General features: G+C 46.8%; 1 long non-coding RNA gene across 1 annotated transcript; it reads left to right on the top strand.

Moving 5' to 3' along the window:
* The first annotated feature begins 4,727 nt into the window (after positions 1-4,727).
* Positions 4,728-5,496, top strand: LOC130379004 (uncharacterized). Its single transcript, XR_008895057.1, has 3 exons — positions 4,728-4,867; positions 4,981-5,251; positions 5,365-5,496. It is a non-coding gene; the product is annotated as an uncharacterized LOC130379004 (long non-coding RNA).
* The last annotated feature ends 504 nt before the right edge of the window (positions 5,497-6,000 follow it).

Raw genomic sequence — 6,000 nt, 5'->3', positions numbered from 1 at the left:
CTCAACCTAACCCTTAAAAAAAAAAAAATTGGTTTTAAGTTATTTTCTCGGCCTAGGAAGGGCTAGAAACATAATTCCTGCAGATTCAAGATCGGACCGAGACCAGCTAAAAAAAGGTTAGAGAAAAAAATAAATAAATAAAAAAACCATAACCCAAACAATTTGACCCAGTGAATGGGTCATGACATGACTTGAGCCAACACAGACTACCCAATCGACTACCAGACAACTTCACCAAACCAAGTAAGTGCAATAACAACTTCACCAACCAAGTAAGTGCAATAACCGCCTCTCCAGTGCCATTGTCAATGGGGAAATCTGTTTGGGGGAAAATGCAGCCATGGGGCGGCGCCATCTTGAAAAAAAAAAAAAAAAAAAAAAAAAAAAAAAATTGAATGAATTTTCAAAATTCGAATTAGAAAAACAACAACAAACAAAATTTGAATTGAATTTTCAAATTTCAAAAAAAAAAAAAAAAAAAAAAAAAAAAAATTCTAATTAGAAAAAAAACAAAAAAAAAAAAATTGAATGAATTTTCACAATAAAAAAAAAAAAAAAAAAAAAGACCTCGAAATGGCCTAAAACGTGCTCCTAGACACTTTTTGTGGGACTTATTTTTTTAACTAACAAATTTTGTTGACTCCACACTTAGAAAAAAAAAAAAAAAAAAAAAATAGAAAATGAGGACTTTCTATACCAAAACAAACCACCAGGTGGCCAAAATTTTGCACAAAGGTCGGGCCTCATAAAATCCTACCACCCAACCCCACCATGATCCCATGATCCCACCCCCTTCCCCCCGTGAGGTCGATTTTAAAGTCGTCCAATGTTAAAACTTGGGGCTCCAAATTGCTCCAAATTTCTAGGGGGGATGTAGAGGGGGACCAAGGGCTACCACTGGCACTATTCAAATTCCCTGATCCAATAAAAAAAAAAAACGCTTCACTTTTATAAGTTAAAAATCGAAATTGCAGTACCCAAAAAAAACCGCCAGGGGCGCCACATTTTTAAAGCAACGTCCGCTGGGCCTAGACCTATCCGTGGTGGTAAAAGAATTCCCAATGATCACTTCGTTCTCGAACTAGCTCAAAAATGCCGTTTTCAAAAGTGTGTAGAGTGGCTCTAACCTAACCCTAACCCTAACCCTAACCCTAAACCCTAACCCATAACCCTAACCTAACCTAACCCTAACCCTAACCCTAACCCTAAAACTACCCTAACCCTAACCACCTAACCCTAACCCTAACCCTAACCCTAACCCTAACCCTAACCCTAACCCTAACCGTTTTTCAAAAGTGGTAGATGGCTCTTAACCTAACCCTAACCCTAACCCTAACCCTAACCCTAACCCTAACCCTAACCCGTTCTCGACTAGCTCAAAAATGCCGTTTTTTCAAAAGTGGTAGATGGCTCTTAACCTAACCCTAACCCTAACCCTAACCCTAACCCTAACCCTAACCCTAACCCTAACCCTTCTAAAAACGGGTCAAAGCATATGAGGACATTAAGACCATGAATAACAAGCGCCGGCCAGTGCCTTGCCTTGGATCTCTATCCCAAACTGCGAAGTCGTCGGACGACGTGGGGAGATCCATGAGTTGTTTCAATTTACCTAACCCTAACCCTAACCCTAACCCTAACCCTAACCCTATGGGACACGGAACTCCACCTAACCCTAACCTTAACCTTTAGCCTTATTCCCTAACCCTAACCCTTAAAAAAAAAAAAAAAAAAAAAAAAAAAAATTGGTTTTAAGTTATTTTCTCGGCCTAGGAAGGGGCTAGAAACCTAATTCCTGCAGATTCAGGATCGGACCGAGCCCAGCTAAAAAAGGGTTAAAAAAAAAAAAAAAAAGATTAACTCTCTCGGCACTCTCCCATGTGCCGCTGCGCGGCACATGGTTGAGTGCCCTCTACTCAACCTAACCCTTAAAAAAAAAAAAAAAAAAAATATTGGTTTTAAGTTATTTTCTCGGCCTAGGAAGGGGTTAGAAACATAATTCCTGCAGATTCAGGATCGGACCGAGCCCAGCTAAAAAAGGGTTAGAAAAAAAAAAAAAAAAAAAGAAACCATAACCCAAACAATTTCACCCAGTGAATGGGTCATGACATGACTTGAGCCAACACAGACTACCCGATCGACTACCAGACACTTCACCAAACCAAGTAAGTGCAATAACAACTTCACCAAACCAAGTAAGTGCAATAACCGCCTCTCCATGCATTGTCAATGGGGGAAATCTGTTTTGGGGGAAATGCAGCCATGGGCGGCGCCATCTTGAAAAAAAAAAAAAAAAAAAATTGAATGAATTTTCAAAATTCGAATTAGAAAAACAACAACAAACAAAATTTGAATTTTCAAATTTCAAAAAAAATAAAAAAAAATCTTATTAAAAAAAAAAAAAAAAAAAAAAATTTAATGAATTTTCACATTAAAAAAAAAAAGACTCGAAATGGCCTAAAACGTGCTCCTAGACACTTTCTGTGGGAACTTATTTTTTTACTAACAAATTTTCTTGACTCCACACTTAGAAAAAAAAAAAAAAAATGAAAATCCCATTTTCTATACCAAAACAAGCCACCAGGTGGCCAAAATTTTGCACAAAGGTCGGCCTCATAAAATCCTACACCCAACCCCAACCATGATCCCATGATCCACCCCCTTCCCCGTGAGGTCGATTTTAAAAGTCGTCCAATGTTAAAACTTGGGTCTCCAAATTGCTCCAAATTTCTAGGGGATGTAGAGGGGACCAAGGGCTACCAATGGCACTATTCAAATTCCCATGATCCAATAAAAAAAAAAACGCTTCACTTTTAAACTTAAAATCGAAATTGCAGTACCCAAAAAAAAAACGCCAGGGGCGCCACATTTTTTAAGCAAGTCCGCTGGGCCTAGACCTATCCGTGGGTGGTAAAAGAATTCCCATGATCCACTCGGTTCTCGAACTAGCTCAAAAATGCCGTTTTTCAAAAGTGGTAGATGGCTCTTAACCTAACCCTAACCCTAACCCTAACCCTAACCCTAACCCTAACCCTAACCCTAACCCTAACCCTAACCCTAACCCTAACCCTAACCCTAACCCTAACCCTAACCCTAACCCTAACCACCCTGGAAAGGACACACACGTAAACAGCAAAATAACAGCTGTTTACGTGTTTGTGTTTCTCTCTCGCCCTTCTGTGCAGGCGTCATCGCCACCATGCCGTTCCCCAAGGGGCACGTGATATGCGACTATCACGGGAAGCTCATCCCTGAATCCGAGGGGAAGAGGCTGATGGATGCAATGCAGGAGGGAGTGGTGAGCTACCTCTTTTTCATCAGGGGCAGGCTAGGCACCAAGCTGTGCGTCGACTCCCAGAACTTCCCCTGCGAGTGCCACCCTGGAAAAGGACGCCTTTGGGAGGCGCATGAACCACTCGGGCAAGGCGGCCAACGTGAAGCCTGTGGTGTTCCAGCTCAACTTTCCAGACGGAGCCAAAGACACTGTCCTGTTCTTGGCCAAGAGAGACATAGAGGTGAACGAAGAGCTCCTTTTGGACTATGGCGTGAGACGGAGGTCTTTCGGAGCGGAGGGCATGGACCTGCCATGGCTCGATGACTGAAGACGATTCGCGTTGGTTTCATACCATCGCGTTCGTCCCCTTTACGGCAGAGGCCGCTGGGACGTCTTCCCGGGACACGAGGTAAAGGCCTAAAAGCGCTTTGGATAAAAGCGTCTGCTAAATTCCCCAAACGCAAGCCTCGTGCGTTGCGGCGCCGACTCAAACGCGTCCGACATCACAGCCGCCCGATTGACACGTGTGCTTTCTCTTCCCGCAGTTCTGTGTCGGGGAAGGGGTCGCGTGACAGCCGATGGGACGCTTTCGTCAGTGAATTCCCCGTGACGATGGGTGCCCTCGCGCCCTCCAAGAGGACCTCGTCGGTGCCGGGTTTGACGATGAACGGACGGCCTACTTCAAATGGAGGCGCATCCAGTTGGAACAGCGTGTGCGACACGTCGCCGGTAGGCACCGGCTTTGTCTTTGTCAAACAGATACTGTATGCCGTCTGTGAAGAGCCGCCTAGTGTCTCGCTATGGCTGCGTCTCCTTTCCCCATAGCCTGTGCGTCTCACCGACTCGCATACACAACGCCTCACTCGCTCACTCGCTCACTCTGTCGCTCACTCCCAGTCTCACCGACTCACTGCCTGCCTCACTCGCTAACTCACTGCCTCACTAACTCACTGCCTCACTCTGTTCTTACCAGATTCCTCTGGCAGGCAGCGACCGACGGAGGCCAAGGTGGCAGCCGTCGTAGCCAAGGAGAAATGGAAAACCAATGTCCCCTCCCTCCCGGATGTGCTCAAGGCGTGGGTCTCCCCTTTAAAGAACAGGACATGGTGTCTTTGGCTCCGTCTGTAAAGTTCAACTGGAACACCAGCCATGGTTCCGGATGAAGCGTCTCGCCGCTCACTGGTCGACCACCTAGAAAACAAAGGATTCTTTGTCGTCGGTGAACCGTTGCGCCCCGCGCATTGTGCAGTGCCCAGGTTGGTTGCGCTCAGGATTTGATTAGCATTTGAGGGGACTCTTCTTTTTTTTCCCCATGTCTCAAGTGTACATTGCTTTAATGAATCTGTGATGCATGTCAGCTCTCAGGAACGGGGCACAGGCCTGAGCACCGGCGTCTGCTGGAGATGGCAGAGGGTCGGTCGGAGGAAGCTTGCCATGGAATCCTAACGGAGAACGGTTGCCGCATCAGCAGATGACGAGGGTCTCCCCTTTAAAGGCAGCCATCGAGGACGACGAAGGCTGTCCTCAAGTCGGTGGTGGAGCAACGGTGGAAGGGGATCGATTTTAAGGACTTTGGAGAACACGAGGGCAGAGGTGAGGGAAGACGGGAAAAGCGCAGTGCAAACTTTACTGTGATGACTTTGCCTTGGCAGCAAAATAAAGGCTGTTTACGTGTTTGTGTTTCTCTCTCTCGCCCTTCTGTGCAGGCGTCATCGCCACCGTGCCGTTCTCCAAGGGGGACGTGATATGCGGCTATCACGGGAAGCTCATCCCTGAATCCGAGGGGAAGAGGCTGACGAGGACGACGAAGGCTGTCCTCAAGTCTGACGAAGGCTGTCCTCAAGTCGGTGGGGAAGCTCATCCCTGAATCCGAGGGGAAGAGGCTGACGAGGACGACGAAGGCTGTCCTCAAGTCGGTGGTGGAGCAACGGTGGAAGGGGATCGATTTTAAGGACTTTGGAGAACACGAGGGCAGAGGTGAGGGAAGACGGGAAAAGCGCAGTGCAAACTTTACTGTGATGACTTTGCCTTGGCAGCAAAATAAAGGCTGTTTACGTGTTTGTGTTTCTCTCTCTCGCCCTTCTGTGCAGGCGTCATCGCCACCGTGCCGTTCTCCAAGGGGGACGTGACATGCGGCTATCACGGAAAGCTCATCTCTGAATCCGAGGGGAAGAGGCTGATGGATGCAATGCAGGAGGGAGCGATGAGCTACCTCTTCTTCGTCAGGGCAGGCTAGGCACCGAGCTGTGCGTCGACTCCCACAACTTCCCCTGCGAGCGCCACCCTGGAAAAGGACGCCTTTGGTAGGCGCATGAACCACTCGGGCAAGGCGGCCAACGTGAAGCCTGCGGTGTTCCAGTTGAACTTTACAGACGGAGCCAAAGACACTATGTCCTGTTCTTGGCCCAGAGAAACATAGCTGTCAACGAAGAGCTCCGTTGGGACTATGGTGTGAGACGGGAGGTCTTTCGGAGATGAGGGCATGGACCTGGCATGGCTCGGATGACTGAAACGATTCTCTTTGGTTCATTGTGTTTCTCATTTGTTGTTGCCGGTTATCGCTGTTCTTGTTGTTTGGTGTCATGTTTTTAATAAATGTTTTTGCCACAAAGGACAACGCCTTGAATAGACTGACTTTATTAATCCCCGAAGGATGTGAAATAATTCAAGTCTTCATGTTGACATAGAGTGGGTGCCAGAAAAAGTGAAAAACACGGCGGCTCTCG

The sequence above is a fragment of the Gadus chalcogrammus genome, unplaced genomic scaffold (assembly GCF_026213295.1).
Source record: "Gadus chalcogrammus isolate NIFS_2021 unplaced genomic scaffold, NIFS_Gcha_1.0 GACHA138, whole genome shotgun sequence".
Classification (NCBI taxonomy): domain Eukaryota; kingdom Metazoa; phylum Chordata; class Actinopteri; order Gadiformes; family Gadidae; genus Gadus; species Gadus chalcogrammus.
Note: the sequence above shows the minus strand (reverse complement) of the source record. Positions and strands in the feature narration are given on the sequence as shown.